At 40.8% G+C, this 19,804-nt stretch overlaps 1 protein-coding gene across 3 annotated transcripts in view; it reads left to right on the plus strand.

Annotated features, from left to right (window-relative positions):
- arhgef49 (Rho guanine nucleotide exchange factor 49) overlaps window positions 1-19,804 on the plus strand; it is a 73,275-nt gene that overhangs the window by 17,384 nt on the left and 36,087 nt on the right. Inside the window, exon 1 of one of the 3 annotated variants that reach the window (XM_088083665.1) lies at window positions 5,483-5,586. The exons of the other annotated variants lie outside the window; for them this stretch is intronic. The gene's annotated coding sequence lies outside the window, so the exon portion shown is untranslated. Of the gene's footprint in view, window positions 1-5,482; window positions 5,587-19,804 lie in introns of those variants that run through there. 3 annotated transcript variants of the gene reach the window in all.

The raw sequence follows: 19,804 nt of genomic DNA on the forward strand, positions 1-19,804 counted from the left end.
TGTGTTGCTCTGCACACAAAATGCTCTTTTTAAAATATTATACATTGATGTTATTTTCTGCTTTTTGTTGAGTTGATTTTTTTAACCAACACTAGTCCTAACAGTGAATATCAGATATTCATTCATTTTTAAAATTTTAATCTTTAAAATGCCATTTTTTGAATGATGCCACTTTGATTTTAGATGAAAAAAACAACAAAAATGAATTATTTTCAACTTACGACATGCATATAAAGAAGATAAATGAATATGCATAATAATAAATAATACATAAATGTTCAATCATTCAAAATTCACAGGTTGATTAGTTTCATGTTACAGGATAACTTAGTGTTATGTACATATCCAAAATAGATACTACAGGTGAGACAAATAGAGAAGAAAAAAAATGAAGAGAAAAAGTTATTTATGTTATATATTTAATTAATTTCTCCCATCTCTCTTCAAATATATGTATTTAGTTTCTGATTCTCATAGTAATATTCTCTATTTGATAAATTTCGTTCACAAGATCTTTCGGTTTATGATCATTTAAGTTGTCATTTCTTAACAAATTTCTTGTTATTTGTTTAATTGTTGCTGCCCGTAGCATTAACAACAAGTCTTTTTTTACTCGGTCCAACTTTACCTCTTCTGCGAGTGCACAGAGACCCAGTTCCAGATTTTAAATATAGTTCAGTGTGTCGAGCCGGTGGCTGCGCTCCTGTATGTGTGTCACTGTGTTCCTTTGTGCATTGTGCCCTCCATCAACCTCCAGCTAGTCGCCCATCACTCTATTGATTGGCAGTCATCAAAGGACGGCGCTGTGCCCCACAATGCCCCTGTGGTTGCCAAGCAATCAAGCGCCACATAAACACACTGGCAAAGGACAGTTTTTACGACGTCCTGTATTAACGCACTCCTCCCCCCGCGATGTGTAAACACTTCCATCTCGCCAGGGGGGTCAACAACAATGCATTGTTGGTCCCCAGGAGAGCCAACAGTGACAGCCATTGTGCAGCAGTGAGGTCTGTGTGGTGTGAACACACTCTATTAGGCCTCCTCTCTGTGTGGCTGTAATAATATGGACAAATGACACGACTGCAGCCCGTCCCGTCCTCACTTCCTGCTGCGTTTGTTGGTTCAGGAGAGCTCTCTTCATGCTTTCTGCCTCCCAGGGTTACTTACTTGACGCTAAAAGCTGGCTCACCCTCCTACATCTCCTCGCGCGGCTCCTCCCCTGAGTCATGGAAGCGGTGCTAAATTTAGCAAGCCTCAAAAGTTATGGTGTGGCAAGTTGTTATTGAGTTTGCACCCCACAAATGTCTCTCTGTCTCTCTCGCTCGTTCTCCTTCTCTCAGTGAAAGGCTTGTCCGTGACTCACCCACGGCAGAGCGAGTGCGTTATGAATTATTGAACCAATGGTGGAGCCCTCATAAATTATCTAACCGTATGTCGCTCGGTGGAGCAGGGCAGCTCAGTGGATACATCTCATCTCGACCCGCGGTGTCAGTACCACCTAGATCTCTGTGTGGGTCTGATAACAGAGGAGGGCCCACCTGGACACTAAAGTTATAATCCTGCAGTAAAGGCTTCTCCTTAACTGTTTCTACAGGAAACAAACCTGAAATGTCAAAACGAATAATCTGCACAAGCACATTTCATCAGGACATCCACCTGTAAATACTCTGCAATAGATTTACCACAAAAAAGTTTGACTATTGTACTAAAGGCTTAAAGTTATTGTATTTTGAGGAAAATTATGGTACGGTAGTCATAACCTCAAGGAGATTTAGGTATAAATTTGAAAATCTGCAGAAATACCTATATAATTTTTTGACATGCCTGCACATCAAACAAGGATATGGTAAGTGTCCACTAGGATGTTTCTAGGATTTTAGGACATTTCTAAGATTTTAGGACATTTCTCATATTTTAGGACATGTCTTGGATTTTAGGACATTTCTCATATTTTAGGACACGTCTAGGATTTTAGGATATTTCTCAAATTTTGGGAAATCTATAGGATTTTAGGACCTTTCTATGATATTAGAGTTGTTTCTTGGATTTTAGGATGTTTCTTGGATTTTAGGACATTTCTCAGATTTTTAGGGCATTTCTCGTTTTTAAGGACCTTTTAGGACATTTTGGATATTTAGGACATTTCTAGCATCTTAGGCTATTTCTTGGATTACAGGGCATTACTAAGATTACAGGACACTCCGAGCATTTTAGGACATGTCTAGCATTTTCAGAAAATATTAGGATTTTAAGACATTTCTAGAATTTTAGGACATTAAAGGCTTAGCTGAGGCCTCTTTTGGGGGTTGGTGGGGGGATCCTCCACTGGCACCTTTTTTGCTAAACAAGCTCTGTTTTGATGCTGTTTTATGCACTCTGACACCTTAAGTATACTAAAAGTACAACAACATGTCCCAGTATGAATCAGTTTATTTTTATTGTGTATTAGAAAATGGTTGGGGGGCCACCCAGCACCCTATCAGGGGCCAGAGTGATTGGGCTAAATTGAAAATGGCTCCACCAACACCTGATATCTGTCTTTGTTTTGATATTGGAGTTGGATCAAAATAAGCAGAGTGAAGAAAGTATTGTTTTCGGTTTGTATGGATGTAAGAAACAAAAAAAGGCTTTGGTGTAATATTGGCAGTAAAATCGTGCTGGAAGTGACCCATATTTTCTGTTATTGCTTTGTTTCTATTGACAGTAATCTGCAGCTCTGTTTGTACTCTTGCTTCAGAGACACAAACACACCACGAGCCGTCTGGCTGATGGCCGCATGGTGCTTTTCGTGACTGTTATTCCCATGGGAAGTCAGGGTTGTGGGATGCCCCCGGGGACCCTCTGCATATGCCCAACAAATGCCACACACCAACACAGTGCAGCAGGGGACAAATAACCTGAGAGCAGAGCCCGAGCGATGGTCTGCGAGGAACTTATGCAACGTTGACGACTTGTGTTTGATGCCTGTTAAAATTGTTAATTCTTGCGACACATGTTCCTCTGACCGAGCAGAAGATCTGATTAGACTCTGAGCATCCAGCTGCGTAAAAAAATGTGCATTTTAATGAGGTAAATGGGATTTTATTGAGATACAGTCATATTAAAACCACCCTGGTGAAAAGTGAAGCTAAGTGCTCCAGTAGTTTTCATAATTCACGATGGGAGAAGAAAACATATCGACGGGTGTCAGTCATTTTCTTCTTCTAATGAAATTATTCTCTGCAGAGTCCTGATGCATGATGCCGACCGTCACAGGCAATAACGCTCATATCTGAAGTAAACAACGGTCAGTGGTGCAGTATGGACACATTTGCAGCACCTCATATGTGATGATATTCACAAGTCCTCCAAATCAAACAGAGAACACCGAATGTCCTTCTCTCCGAAATGACAAATCAGCGTTTTCTGATGTTCTGACAGGATGACATCATTTATCATAAGGTTGTCATATTGGAACATAAAATGGTTCTTCATTGAACCCCCTGTATGAGTTCTAGTTGAGGCACTTGGAATATTCAGGATTTTTGGTAGTATCCTCTGGGGTTATAGATGAAACCCTCAGAATTTAAAAGGGTTCTTGATAGAACTACCTGGAGGGGTTCTAGATGAAAGAATCAGGATATAGCTATTGGAATGCAAAACTGCTTTTAGATGAAACCCTTGGAATATTTAAGTGTTCCTCAGTAGAACCTAATGGTTGGGGTCTGGATTTAATCTTTGGAATCAAAAAGGGTTCTCAGATGAACTCTCTGGTTAGATTCTAGATTAAACTTGAACTATGAAATGGTAATCAATAGAAACCCCTGTGTGGATTTAAGATGAAGCACTTGGAATCTAAAGGGTTTTAGGTAAAATCCGCCTTAGGGCCCAAGATGAAACCTTTGGAATATCAGTAGCTTCTCAGTAGACCCCTATTTGGGTTCTAGATGAAGCACATTTGGGAAATTAGGGATTTTTGGTAGAATCCCCCAGGTAGATGAAATCCTTGGAACATAAAAGAGTTCTTGATAGAACTCCTTGGAGGGATTCTAGAAGAAGGGATTAGGATATAGTACTGTTCTCGATGGAATCCTTTGGATGAGCTCTAGATTAAACTCTTGGGACACAAAACTGCTTTTGGATGAAACCCTTGGAATATTAAATGGTTATCGATAGAACCAGCTTTGTGGATTGAAAATAAAAACACTTGGAATCAAAAGGGTTTTTGGTAGAACCCCCTTGGGATTCTAGATAAAACCATGAATTGTAAATGTATATGGGTTCTCAGTAGAGCTTCCTAGGTTGTCTGTAGATGAAACCCTTGGAATATTAAAGGGCTCTCAGATAAACCCCCTTGGTGGGTTCTGTATGAAACACTAGGAATATAAAGGGCTCTCGGTAGAATTCCCGTTGGGGTTTTAGCAGAAAACCCTCGGATTACCCAAGACTTCTCGATAAAACCCCCTGGATGAGTTTTAAATGAAACCCTTGAAAAATTTAAGGTTTCTTGGTAGAAACCATTGGGTGGGTTCTTGTTAGAGGCTGAAAATGTGGGGAAAGCACCATTACACATCACACATTACACCATAGAAGGGTTCTCTGTAGAACATAATTTAGCGGGCTCTGCATGAAACCTTTTACAGATGTTTCTTGGTAAATTCCTTGATGTTGGGTTCTTGGTGGAACCCTCTGAAACTGTTCTAGGTGGAATCTTTATGAAAGGTTCTACGAGGCATGAACCAAAAAAGGTTCTCCTATGGGGACAAGCTGAAGAACCTTTATGGTTCTGTAAAGCACTTTAATCTCTAAGAGTGAAGAATAAGTACTTTAACAAAGTTAAGGGATCTCTTTTTTTGCCGTCATCTTTCTGCCGTTGACTCAGTAATGAGGGAATAAAAAGCCCAGAAAGACACTTAAAAAACCTAAATTATTAATTTAGAAACAACATCTCCGCATTCAAGGTTCATCACTACTTTATTTTGAAATTTTTGAGAGATGATATGGGGCTACTACGTGATCACAGCAGGACAGCTTTAGTGTCTCTTGTCATTGATCACATTTGAGGGTTTTCCCAGGTGAAACGTCAGGTGTTTTGCTGAGGACTCTGGACTGTGCTGGATTACTGTGTATCCAGGACACCGTGTGAACTCCTGTCTGGGATCCAGGTCGCTGTTCTGTCCGAGCAGCTGTCACAGCTGTCGCCTCATCCCGACTGGCGAGAACGAAACCAAGGAGAATTAAGGATTAATCAAACGTTGGGCCAATGATGACGCGGCAGCAGCACCTGCCTGCACTTTGCTCCCTGTGTGTAACAGAGAGCACCTCACAACTCGAGAGCGACAGCCGCTTTCTGGTTTCCATGCCAACCACAAGGGCTGTTCACATTGGAGCATGCTCAGTTTGGCTCCCTTCCTCTGTAACAATAGCCAGTGAGAGGGCACACACACACACACACACACACACACACACACTCTCTCTCTCTCTCACACACTCTACTCCAGCTCGCAGTGGGAGCGAGACGGAGAGGAGAGGAGAGGCTGCCTGCTGCGCTGCGGAGCTCATAACACACACACCCACCAACAAACACACTCTCCTACTATAACAAAGGTGAGTACACAAACCTGCAAATATTACTTTGAATTTTTTGGCTTTTATGCGCTCGTGTCGAGGAGTTTTCAGCCTCTGTGAAGGAAAAAAAGCTGCAGAGAGAGCGCAGTTGTTGCTGGTGGAAAAACTAGAGATAAAGAGGAAGCATGTGCTCTGCTTTGTGAGTGACAGGACTGCATGTATTCATCACCGCGTTGTATAACGCACTGAAATCACCCTCTGCTCCAGCTCCGGGATGCATGGATCTTGTGTTTTTATGAATGGTGAAAGCAAGCTGTTTATTCTGTTCAGTCGGAGGTGTAGTAGTTGACAAAGCCGGGATCGCTCAATAATTCATGTAGCCTTGTATGGAGGGAAGTCAGGGGATGACAGCAGGTGTAATGTGATGCTTTGCATGGATATAGATAGCTCTTTTAGGCTCTTTTGAGTTTTACAAGCTTCTATAGAGAGCCTCATATCAAGCGTTTTAAAGCCTGTTTGCATGCTCGCTTAACCTGCAGATATCACTCAGAATGTGAAAGTCTCGCCCAGAAGAATAAATAGATCCAACCTGGTGTAAATGCTCAGCCATCTCTGAATGTTACATGATCTGCAGGTATTAGAGGCAATGTGAGGAGCTTCTCCTCATGCCTGGCTGACTCTCTGAAATCTGTATGTGGTCCGTCTGCCTGTGTGCGAGTGTGTATCAGGGGCGATCAGCGGAAAGATAGCTTCAATATAAGCCTGTAGTCTCGCCCCATTTCTCTCTCAGAGGCTCGCTTAGAGAGAGGCACACACACATGCGGAGTCACCACCCGCATCCCTCAAGATTAATTGGTGTGGCTGATAAATTCCTGGCTGGTCGATGTGCTCCTCTGCAGCCGGACGGCCCTCTTGAGTTAATGTTCTCAGAGCAGCATGAATATCAACCGGCCTCATTATGTAAAGCAGAGGTGCAGCCAGGGCTGGGTCATATGGCTCCAGTCAATATAATGATATGAATAACAATGTTTTTCACATTTTTTATTGATCTACAGCAGTGATACTCAATGTACGGCCTGCGGGCAAAATCTGACCCCTGATAAGGTGCCAGGTGACCCCACCAACCATTTTTTAATTCACAATAAAAATAAAGGAATTCACAATCGGAAATAACTTTGTACTTTCAGTATAAGGTGCTAGAGTGCAAAAACAGCATCAAAATACAGTTTGTTTATCAAAAAATGTGTCAGTGGGGACAGATGTCTGAAAATCCTAAAAATGTGCTAAAATCCTTGAAACATTCTAAAAGCCCAGAAATGGCCAAAAATCTGAGAAACATCCTAAAATCCAATACATGTCCTACAATCCTAGACATGACCTAAAATCCAAGAAAAGCTCTAAAATCCTAGAAACTTCCTGAAATTTCAAAAACGTTCTAAAATCTTAGAAAACATCCCAAAATCCTAGAAATGTGTTACAATCCTAGAAGTATCCTAAAATCCCGGAAATGTCATAAAATCCTATAGGAATGTCCGAAAATCCTAGAAATATTCTATAATAATATAAAGTAATAGTATAAAGTAATAAAATAAAGTCCTAAAGTCCTAGATACCTCCTACAATCCTAAAAATTTGCTAAAATCCTAGAAATGTCTTAAAGTCCTAGAAACATCCTCAAATTCTGAAATGTGCTAAAAGCCTAGAAAAAAGTACTGAGCAACTTGGCAAGAACTTACTTACTTAAAAATTAGCAGGGGCTTATTATATATTATCCAAAAAGGGGAAAAAATCCCCAAAACTACACGTATCATTCTTATGATTATATATTTAAAATCGTTAAAATCTTATTACGTCGCTTTTTGTTTTTTGTGCTTATTTTCTGGAAATTTTTGTGTTACGTTTTCAACTAATTTCTTGCAAAGTGTCGGGGCCATTTCGTGTGAAGTTGCTTATTCCTTTTTGTCCAATGTTTTTGAAAGAAGTCGAGCCAATTTGCTCAGGTTTCAAAGGGCTGAAGTCCAAATCCAAGTTGAGTTGTCTTTTTTGGATTTTTGTCAAGTCCCAAGTCATCAGATATCGACTCGAGTCTACGCCGCTGCCAGCTAGTGGCTAACTGTGTGTACTTTCCGGTGGTGGGCAGGTGGTGTACGGTGGTTTATCAGAGCTTGTTTGCAGGAAGATGAAGGTGATGAGTAAATAAACCTCACAGAAACAAAGTCAGAGCTATGAGAGGCTCAAAAAGCAGCTCCAGAGAGCGATTTCTCATCAGTCATTTGATTCACTGTTTATATAAATATATTGATCGCCGGAGCTTTTAACAGCTTAATCGTTTCCGTTTAGATTGCTGTCTGCTGAATGCAGCCGATCCACCGCTCAATTAATCCACTGATTGTTTCATCTCTAACACAAACTATAAATAGTCGGCTCCTGTCTGCTCGTCCGGGCTCACCTGTCCGTCACGTGGAGGACGACAGACAAATAAAAGCAGAGGGGAGAGGACAGAGAGAAAAGAGAGGAGGAGCAGAGGACAGAGACTTGTAGAGTGATAGATGGCAGACAGGGAGAGTGAGTGAGAGGCACTCTTTCACCCGGTGGGAAATTGGAAAATAAATTGAGTTGACACAGGCAGGTTTGCATAGTGATGTTGATGCTGGGGATTGTTGGGGGAGAGGTCTGGACTGGGGACTTTAGACGGTTCACGCGAGGCTAATCATGTCTCTGTACCCACCGGTCAGGACGACCAAAAGGCTTCCCGCGGTTACTAATTAGGAATTTCCATCTGCTATTAATAAAAAAGACACATTCCAGTGCAGCCGGCTCCTCAGCAGCAAATTAAATGGCACTTTACTTTGTCCTTTGCTTTTATTTTAGTGAAAATTATGAATTCTTTTAGCGACAATTGTTCAGAGTCGGCCTGCAGAAACGTCTCGGCTGTAACTGGAGCGTCTGTCTTCTGTAAAGTGTCGGGCAGAATTTAAAGTGGCGCCCAGTGTGGGATGTCAGGTTTGATTTTCAGAGCGGAGACGGTTTTGATGGCTCGGAGCAGACAGACGGACAGTGCGCGAGGCTTCCCTGATATGAGCCAAAACATCTCTTCCTAATCTTCTTCCTTTTTTGTTCTTTGTCGTCATTTTTGTCTTCCTCTGTTCGCTCTCTGTGGTGGCGACGTTTTGAAGAGTTGAAGACAGACACGTTTCTCCCGGTCACAGCTGGAGATGTGCATGAATGCTGCTCAAAAAGAACAAAGACCTCGGTACTCTGCTCTCACCATTGAGCATAAAAATCCACTGAAAGTTGATCGAGTTGTTTATGTTCTGTACTTTTTTTAATCACATGGTTCCTGATATTACCCTTTAAAACATGAGCAAAGTGGCTTGATTTCTTTTAAAAACAAAAGAAGGCAATGGAATAAATTACTCCAAAAAAAGCAAGAAAACAGTAAAAACTACAAGAAAATTACCTTTAAGTTATTTTTAAAAATTAAGTAAAAAAAAATATTGTAGTAAAAGTGCCCCCTGAAAAGACCAGAAAAAATTCACAAAAAAATCCATAACATAATTTTAAATATGTAATTACTTTAACAAGCTACACATATAGTTTTTTCTTAGCTTTTTCTTTTCCCGCCCAGCTTTTTAAAGATAATTTTCTAAATCGAATAAATTCTTGGAATTTTTGGAACATTTCTTACTGAGTTGCTGATTGGCTTTTGCCCCAAAGTTCAAAAGTTTAAGTGTTTGTGAAAGGTGTCTGAAAGCAGCAGAAGAAAAGAAATGTCACTCCAGACTTCAGAGGGTTAAATCACAAGAAGTTGCCCAAAGTTAGAAATAAATTTGATGTTTTTTTTGTTTGTTTGTTTGGTTTTTTTTCAAGAAAATAGCCTGGCAATTGGAAAAAACAGTCAAACAAACAAAAAAAAACAAGGAAATTACTTTTAAAAAATCACAAAAAAGAAAAAAAGTAATTAAATAATTATAATTACTAAAAGTAAAAAGTATAGATTTCTGAATATTTTTATAATATCTAATATTTTTCTCCCCCCTCGCCCAATTATCTGATTTTTAACACATTTTTAGCCAATTTTCTTGTCACCTCTTCCCAGTTTTTTTTTTTCTTATTTTTCGGGTTATCTCTTGCCAAGCGTTTCCCAAGTGTTTTGAAGAAATTAAATTGATCTGCTCAGGTTTCAAAGGTGTAAAAGTTTGTCAAAGGTGCTAGAATGCTGCAAAAGAAAACGGGTGTCGATCTAGCTGTAAATCAAAAGATTATATTCACTTCAGGCAACCGTGCTGCTGCTCGCTGACATTTCACACTTGAAGCTGTATTTTAAAAAACAGCGCATGGCCTAAAGTACATTGTGCAGGTGCTTTCAGGGCGTTTCAAACTCCACTTCTGCCAGTTAATCAGCACCAGGAGCTCATTTCTGCTCACCGTTACATTCAGAGACAGACGGATCCTTCTGTCAGTGCTCTGCGTTCATTGTTTCCGTATTTGTGCACATTTTCTTAGAGCTCACAGATACGGACGGGCGACTTTTGTCGTTTTTTTGGTCATGAACAGTGGTCTGCAATGGTCCGCAACTCACCTAGGTGTCATCCCCCATCCCCTCCACCTCCACATGACAGAGTCAGCTACACTTTAGAAATGTTGATATGATCGTATGAAATGAACAAATGCAACATGTTGTGATTTACAGAAACGTTCAAACGTTTTCTGGTGACTGCGCTGCTACACTCAGAATCACAACTCCCTCCAAAAAGTCAAATAATGATAATAATAATTTGTGGTCGTATCACTGAGAGCAGAATCTTGGACTCTATTAAATGAACATCACTTCAATACTAAATCAATTGTTTTTAAATTCAGCCCCGTGTTCTCTCTGTCGCCTCCCTCCTCCGGATCAATGCTGCCCCCTGACCTTGCTGCGGGGGCATCTGCGTTTTCAAAAAGGCCTTTCTTGTCAGCTCATTGTCAGCTTTAACGAGGATCCATCACAGATACATGATGGCCTGCCCGGTTATCGACTGCCCGGCTGCTGCAGACGCCTATAAGGATCTGTATCTGCTGAAGGCATTTTCAGATGACTCACACCGAGAGCGAGAAAACGAGGAGGAGGAGGAGGACGGGAGGGGAATAAAAGAGGCGAGAGGAGAGCAGGAAAAACCCCTTCTTCTTTCTCCTCCAGAAGCCAAGGACACGCTTGTAATTGGCTTAAACTGTGTGTGGGGGGGAGAGGAGAGATTTCAGCGATGAGGGGAAAAGGGGAGAGCAGGGGCTGTGCGAGAAGAAGGGATGAGAGTGATGAAAGGGTAGAGCTGGAGGGATGTGATGATAGCAGCGTGGAGGGGAGGGAGAGTGGTGGTGGTGAGGCGCTGGGACTGGGAAGAGGAGGAAGAGGAGCCATTGATCAACTGTCACCACAGTTTACCATAACCTGACTTAGAGGCATCAACACCGGGAGGCTGTATAAAAGCTCTGATGTGTGTGTGTGTGTGTGTGTGTATTTACATGATGTGCATACCTGTAAGTGTAATTTACAGCCTGCAGTTGTGTGCATCTCCTTTACGGTTCTCATAATGTCAGAATTACTCATTTTAGTCCCAACACATAACCAAAATTTTGGTACACATACAAAAACAATGCTTTTCTTCCCTGATTCTTTACTTTTCACCTCAGTATCCCGGGAATTATCTTCATATTTAACCCTTTGAAACTTGGATCGATATCACTTTTCTTGTGCTGCTTTTAGACTCCTTTCCTTAAGTATTTAAATCCTTAAGGCAAATTGGTTTGATTTCTTTCAAAAGCAACTTGCCTTTGCTCCAACAAAAATGTCCTATGAGAAAATTTTAGAAAATTTAGTTTTAAAAAGCTAGGGGAAAAATTTGAGAGATCTGTATTTAAAATCACCATAATTAGATGTATAAATGATACCTCGCTGCCTTTTCTGTCAGACAGTACCCTCGAAAAGTGGTGGTTTTTTACATCTCTGCATTCTTAGCCAAGATTTTTAAGCCAAGGCATCATATTTTAACCATAACCAAGTTTTGCGCTAAAACCTAACCACAAGTGCATTGTTGAAAGCCTCAGCCTGTGGGGCACAAACTCGCCCCAAAAAATGTTTTTATGGAGACATTGCTGCATTTCCTGCAGCCATAGGGCCACAAAAACTGGCAGTTTTCTCTGAAACGTGTATTTCCTGCAAGGATCGTGCCATTTTTGTCTCTTTGTTTTTTAGTGAGACATCACTGCATCTCCTGTTGAGATAGTGCCACGAAAATCAGTTTTTATTTAGTTTTTTGTTTTAACAGAGACTGTGTTTCCTACTGAGATACTGTCACAAAAAGCTGTATTTTTTCCCCCCGAAACATTTCTGCATTTCCAAAAGTTTTTCTTTCTTACTGAAACATTGCAGTGTTTCCTGTCGAGAAAATCAGTTGTTTTTCTCTGCATTTCTAGCCAGGATTGTGCAAAGAAAAGCAGATATTTAAGCCAAAGCAGGATCCAACTACAACCAAGTGCTTTTTGTGTCAAAGCCTAACCACACGTAAAGTTCAGCATATGCTACATAATAATGTACAAATAAAATGTATCAGTGGTTTGCAGAAAACAAACTTGTTCTGTAAAGAGGTGCTTAGGTTTCAAGGAAACACTTTCCTTTTTTATTCACTTTTCCTGGTGGTGGGTCGGATTCATGCGGGGCAGCTTCCTGTGACCCGGCAGGTAAATAAAACACGGCAGAATCTGTTTATTCAGTTTGTGAGTGACAGGCTGGTTTACAGAGATGCAGAAGAGCTTTGATGGGATAAATGAATGATTTTTCTCTCTCGGCCTCTGTCGTCAGTCTCGGTTTCTCTTTTCCCGTCCACCCTCAGCGTCTCTTATCTCCCGTCTCCCTTCATTCCCGGGGACGGGAGTGACTCACGAAGCCATCTGCTGCCCAGCAAATCCTCTCCTACCTTATTACCCTCCTTTTGTTTATGAACGCCACCCCTGGGATGACAATGATACCTCTATCTCCTCTATCCATCTCTCTGTCTGCTTATCTTCGTCTTCAATCACCTGCAGCTCTCCTCCTCCTCTGTTCAGTCGGGCTTTTATCATGTATTCTCCCTCTTACACTCCTTTTCACCTCCTCGGCTGAATTCATCTCCGCACGAGCTGCTTCCCTTCATTTCACCCGATGTCATCTTTTTTTATTTTCCACCTCTTTTTTTTTTCCTCCCAGGAGACAGATTGTAGGAATGAGGTCAGACCGAGGGTGTGTGTGTGTGTGTGTGTGTGTGTGTGTGTGTGTGTGTGTGTGTGTGTGTGTGTGTGTGTGTGTGTGTGTGTGTGTGTGTGTGTGTGTGTGTGTGTGTGTGTGTGTGTGTGTGTGTGTGTGTGTGTGAGCATATGGATATGAATGTGAGCAGACTGTTGATGTTTTGTTGATGTAGGTGTTGTTGTTGCCGATGTCATTACGATCCCCCGCAGAAATGACAAGGGACAAATGAAAACACCCTGGGGGCAAGTGTGTGTGTGTGTGTGTGTGTGTGTGTGTGTGTGTGTGTGTGTGTGTGTGTGTGTGTGTGTGTGTGTGTGTGTGTGTGTAGGTTCGTGTTCGTATAGACTGAGCACAAACATTGGCCCTGCAAAGTAGCCTAATTAGAGCCAGATACAGAGCACACGCTGTCAACTGTTCAGTCAGTTTTGGGCTGTTGCTGTTCCTCTAATGGCCACTAGAGTCTGGCTCAAAGACGTTATAACGCCCAAACTTCACAGCAGAAATAAACATGTTTACAGCCTGGTACTGACAACAAAACAATTTTGGGCTCTATAGCTAATTTCAACATTCATGACAGCTGTTTTATGTAACTCTTCTTAAATATTGTTAAAAGTACTGTCTGATGATAAATCATTACCACAGCGACTGTTGTTAGGTAACAAAACTACGGGGTAACCCCATTTTCAGACTATAGCTGTATCCGTCGCTATTTCAGCGTGTTTTTATCTCATTGAAGTCCACATGCCTTTAAAATCTGTGGGCCCAAGGCTTAGGAAGGCATGCTTTTTGAAAAAATCACCAACAATTTTTAAAGACAAAAACGTCACCAAAAATATTTAAAGAAAAAAAAATTGTCAGAAATATTTCATGAAAATAAAGTCATCAACAAAGTTAAAAGAAAGAAAAAAGAAAAAAATTAAAATTACCAAAATGTTTGTTTTTAAAAATCACCAAAAAGTTCTAAAGACAAATAAACGTTATTAAAGAAAAATAATCAACAATTGTCTTTTAAAAAAAGCCAAAAGGTTTTCTTTAAAATGACAAAAAAGGGGAAAAAAGCCTTTTCCCAAGAAAACATGTGTTCAAAGGCATATTTTCTTTAAAAATAAACTGTAAAATGAATTTAAAATCCAGTCATTTAAAGATGATGCCCCTCCCCTAAGCTAAAATAAAAATTCCCTCCCCAGTGCTTAAAAAATGATTTGACATGCCTCCTACTTTTTACACCATCACCACCTCCGCCCGTCATACATAACGAACAGTCCCATAGTTATGTTTTCATGTTCAGTGGTAATCTGTTCTGATTTGATTATTTTTGAAAGTAATATATAATGAAAGGAGCTGTCATATAGTAACAAAAAAAGAACCGATAAGAAGTATCGATGGTGCTTCAGAGAATGTGTGGTCTTAAAAGTTTGCCTGAAAGTCAATGAAAAGTCATGGAAATTTTATTGGTGAAATATTTATGAACGCTGCTCATAAATCTATAGTATCATTAAATAATCCATGAGGCACTTGTGTTTCTACGCTGAGATATTTGAGATATCTTTACAAAGTAAGAAAGAACTTTGTAATGTGGGAATAAAAACTCCATTCTGGCTCCCTCTGAAAAAAAAAGCATGAACGAAAACTTGAGCAGCCACAGACGATGATGACTGAATGATGAAAGTGGAGGGATTAACGAACTGAGTGACAGTTTTTGGTGTATCTCAGTTTTAATGAATGTATTCGCTCTGTTGCGGATATTGAAAGCCTTTAGAAACAGTAAATATGGAGGATGTTCTTTTGATTTGAAACGGCGCGTCAGGGCGCTCCGCCTCGGGCGCGTGGCCTCATCCCGAAAACACTGACTTGTTATTTCTCTGCGTCACTTAAATGTCAGCAGTGTGCTTTAGCTTTTCCTCCCACAAAGCTAAATATAAAGATTAGTCATTATATCACACGCTGTCTCTTTCTGTTACTCTCTGTCTCTCTTCTTCTAGCTTGAGACTCTCATTCATTCATTCATCGTGCAGCGGTGATGAAGGGAGCGCTTCATTTCTTCTCCCTCTGAGGCAAAAACAGACATCACACAGTCGGAGCTTCATAAACGCCAAAACATCCTGATTGAAGATCAGAACTTTAAACTGTCACTTTGGATTGTAATCACCGCGCTGCAGCATGGATGTTGAAAGAGATGTGGTATAGTTTGATCTGGTATCTGTGTGTGTGTGTGTGTGTGTGTGTGTGGGTGTGTGTGTGGGTGGGTGTGTGTGTGTGTGTGTGTGTGTGTGTGTGTGTGTGTGTGTGTGTGTGGAGTGTGCATCCACCTGTCGCTCTGAAGGTTAGCTCTGTTTTTTTGGATGTGGTCCCCAAGTTGAGTGAGATCTGTAAGCCTCCATCAGTCAATACCAGAGGCCTGCGGTGCTGTGACTGAAAGCTACACACACACACACTTACACACACACAGAGACACACACAAACACATGCTGTTATTGAGATAATGGCTATTTTTATCAAAGCTTGTTTTCCACTGTGATCACTGGGTAATTACATGCCTTGCTGCTTCATCAATTAAACATGAAAACGCAGACACGCAGACTTCGATTAAGTCTGATATTGACCACGGTTGTGTGTGTGCACCCCAAACTGTCAGAATAAATGTTGGCATTGTAGATTTCTGCAGATACATCAGTGTGTTATTTTGTAGCAGATACACTGACATTTTATGTTTCATCAGCTGTTAACGTGTGGTTGGGCTGCCCATTGGAAGCTGGAGATTTGGATCTTTAGCTGGAGACCGAGATTTCTTCAAACCAAGCAGTCGTTTTTATTTTTTATTTTTTCCTCGTCATTATGCTATGCAGTGTAGGCTACTACTGGAGACGTTTCGGCCTCTGCTGTGGAGTGAGCGCTCTTGACTTTCATGACACTCTTTGGTGCAAGTTGCAGCGGATGTGAAGCAGCGGCAGGGAGGAAAAAAGGCTTTGCACCGTAAAGCTCTGAGACATTATCTTCTCTCTTCTTAAAAGTGGTGAATTGACAGCTCACAGCAACTTAATGTGATACAGTCTCTGGCTTTTGTTGAAATGTCGGGGAGCCATTCCTAATGTAAAATGCATGTAGGATGTTACCTGTCCTGTAGGGGTCCCTGCTGTGTAATGGCTGTCAGCATAGGCACCATCGTTCAGTGACAGGTGTTGCTAAACACAAACAGTTTTTTGACTGCAACGCCGGGTCATGTCCTGCTCATCGTTGTCATGAAAAGTTGTTCCTTGTATGGACACCGAGTTCTTGCACGTTTCATTGAAGACCTCAATGGTGAGAAATAAACTGCTTCAGAGAGAAGAAGAAGAAGAAGAAGAAGTGTGACTTTTGTTTTCACCACATGAACAGCAGTTGGAAGCTGGGCAAGCGCGTCAACAAGTGACCAAGCAGCCCCTCAGTGGTTAGGAAACGTATACCTGCTTTTGGTGGCATTATCCTGGCTGAAAACGCAGTGATGTCTCGATAAAAAAACACAAATGCTTTCGTAGTTTGTTGGTCTTCAGCAGTTGTCAGCAGCTTGGACGGCGTCTCAGGTGACACACTTTCCACCAGCTAAGCTAAACGCCCACCGCACGTACTGCACTTTACAGAAAAACAGGGAAACGAAATGGTATAAAACTATTTAAGCTAAATTATTATAGTACAAAAATACAATGTTTGACTTCTTGCTTATCTGGAGAATACTTTGTTTTTACTCTAACCGGCAATTATGAGAATATTACTACGAACAACACATTGACCATAAATGCCTCTGTGCAGTCTTTTTTTGGGGGATTTTTTTGGCTTTTTGCCTGTATAAGAGATAGAACAGCTGTGGCATGAAAGGGGGAGAGAGAGGGGGATGACACGCAGCAAAGGGCTGAGGCTGGAATCGAACCGCGGCCGTAGCCTCTGTACATGGGATGCCCGCCCTACCAACTGACCTACTGGACGCCCCCTGTGCACGCTTGAAGCTTGCACGCCACTGTTTTGTGTTAATATCTCACAAACTTAAGGATTTATCATCAGATCAATTATTATTAAATATTTGCTGATTATTGACAAATCGCTATATCAATGAGCCTAATTGATAACCCCATTTTATGCCAAACTTTTCAAAAGTCAAGTGTTTCACAGTAACACAGATTATTTCAAAACAGTGTTGCTTCAATAAAATACTCTGTAATATAAAGGAAATTCTGATATGAGTTAAAAACTGTCTGGGATAGATGGTCAAAGAAGAAATGAACAAGATTTTTGTGCACTGAATTTCCTATCGTCCTTTACGAGATGACTCCAAAGTTGATGGAAAAAAAAAAGTTTTGTTATTATTTCCTGCTAAGGCAGGTTGGCATAAAACATCCTCTATCACTCTCACGCTCTGGCACTTCTAATCGGAAAGAGAAATTATGGCTGGAACCACAAACAGGACACGTGAAAACATAAATGAATAATACAATAAACCTGAAGAACACTCCATTTAAAATAACAACCAGATCAAGCATAATAATCCATATTTCTCAGAGGGACGTCAGACCCTCCTTGTATCACTTCAAAGCGCCACTCTTTCCACAGCACTTTATCTTTATTACAAGGCCTCATATCACATGATAGCTGCGGTCGTCATTTGCATGAATCGGCGCCTTTGAAGCGTCTCTCCTCGGCGGGAAAGACTCCCTCTTTTGTCCTCTTTGGATATGTGCAGATCTGCAGGGCCGCTCATGGAAAACCTCATGCAAAAGAAGCAAGGTGTTTGCTCTCAGGTCATCTGCTGTCTGTATAATTCATCCGCAACACTTCCACCTCCCCGCGCATGAAATATGGATGAGACCGAGATGACCCGAAGCACTGAAGAAGGAGGACAAAACAGCGCAGGTTGTTTTGTAGGTGCTGCCCGCTTTTAAGTGACATTTGTAATTTATTTTACACGGTTTGTAGAGCATTTAAGCACATAATGGAGTGAGCTTGGCACGGTTATTTTTCTGAACAAGTGTAGCTTCTGAGCAAAAGAGGCGTGACGTGTAACTCAACAGCATCGACCTCTGCTGTGACAAATAAACATGTCAGCAGCACTTCATAAACAACAACAACATGTCAATAACCATCATTTACTGTCTGTTTTATGGCAGCTGATCTTGTCCTCTGCTCGTCCAGTTTGGAGACATTTTCTATTCGCTATACGTGGTGGTTGACTTGGATGCTAACTGCTGCTGTTTTTTTTCGAGAACAGTAACTATTTCATGTCCATGTTCTGGTATTGTGTGACCTTTTTTTAAAAAAAAAAAAAAAAAATCAGAGGAGGGGGTAAGCTGGGTTGTCTTCTCTCTCCAAAGACAGTGTCATTTTGGTGTTTTTTGTTTTTTTTTCCCCCCACATTTTTAATTTGGCGGGCCAAATCTTCTTTAATTAAAAAAAAAAAAAAAAAAGTATTTATGTTCTTTTTTACAAATAACCAAACAATTTGTAGATATTAAAAAATGACAAAGATTCTTAGAAAAAAAAGAATATTGCCAAAAAATGTCAAAAAAAATTACCAATTGTTTTTAAAAGTAAAAAATTATTGCCCAAAACTTTAAAGGAAAACAAAATTGTTTAAAAAAGTTTTTTAAAAATCACAAACAAATCTAAAGAACAAAAACATTGCCATAAAAAATAAAAGATTATTAAAAATAATTAAAAATGTATTCATTTTTTTCTACAGAGGTCCAAGTAATCACTCAGTGTCCTCAAATCCTAGAAATGCATCTGGTTTTACCAAATTGCACTTTATTCTTGCAGTATGTTTTATTTCATTTGTTTTAATGACTTAGGAGAAATCTGGACCCAGTGACTGGACCATTTGGGAACTACTGCTGCAAATTATGTTGGTTCTTCGTGTTTTAAAACATTGTTCATATTGTGCCACTTTTTTAACTTGAACCAGCCACCCCCCCCCCCGCAGAAATAGACTGGGAAATATCTGAATGGCCTTCCACTGGAAAAAAAAAAGTAAAGCTGGTTTCAGCCTCTTTGCAGAGGATGCCTGGTTTGTGTGTTGTCACAACACATGTTTTTTTTGTTTTAAAGCTGCTTCCTGCTACTGTTTAACACACGGCCATCTGTAGTAACAATGACTTCATTTTAATTTTAACTCTGCAGCTCAAACTAACTTGAGACTCCTGCAGAGCCGAGCTCTCAGCGGCTGTAGTAAACCGTCTCTACTGTACAACTCTGCTCATCTCCCCAGAGACGTGTAGTTCACGCACATACCGCAGTCATTCTGCCTAATTAACTGCACTCTTCCACACTCCCACCTTTGATGTTACCCTCGGCGTCTCGCAGGCCGCCGCCCACTCTCATGCCTCTCCTCCCTCTGATGAGACTGCTGGTGGAGGTGTTGCTGACAGTGCCCCCAGGTGGTGCCTCATTAACCCACATTTCACTGGCTGATGGGAAACACTGAGGGGTGTGTGTAGTGGGGTGTAAGGTGTGTGTGTGTGTGCACGTGGGAATGTGTCTGGGAGGGGAAAAATGGAAATTTTGAATGTTGCCTTTGAAGAAACTTGTATGCAAAAAAAAAAAAATGGCAGAAGCTGGAAGCCGTTTCTTTTTTTTTCCCGCTAATTGAGATCACCCAGTTCCCATTTATTACCGCCGTTATCAATGCTAATGCTGGATTCATTTATAGCTGGAAGTTGGAGCTTAAAATAGGGAACCGTCATTTCCTACCTCGTGCATCCGACCTTCTGAAGTGGGAAAAACGTGTAGGATTCAGTAACATTTTCAGCCACTTAGAAGCACCAGAAACATTCAGCTATAGAGATTTGGCAATTAACAATATTATAATGACATTCTGATTGATTAAAAGTCCATAGAAGCGTTTTAAAATCTTAGAAATGTTTAAAGGTTTTTTGTTGTTGCCCTGATCCAACAGGGTCTTTTGTATCCTTTGATTTTCTAACCTCCTCCGCCCAGTTTAAATTAGCATATTCCCCTTGTCCATCTTTAT

The sequence above is a fragment of the Plectropomus leopardus genome, chromosome 10, assembly GCF_026936395.1.
Source record: "Plectropomus leopardus strain MGB_pleo_1.0 chromosome 10, ASM2693639v1, whole genome shotgun sequence".
In the NCBI taxonomy this organism is placed as follows: domain Eukaryota; kingdom Metazoa; phylum Chordata; class Actinopteri; order Perciformes; family Serranidae; genus Plectropomus; species Plectropomus leopardus.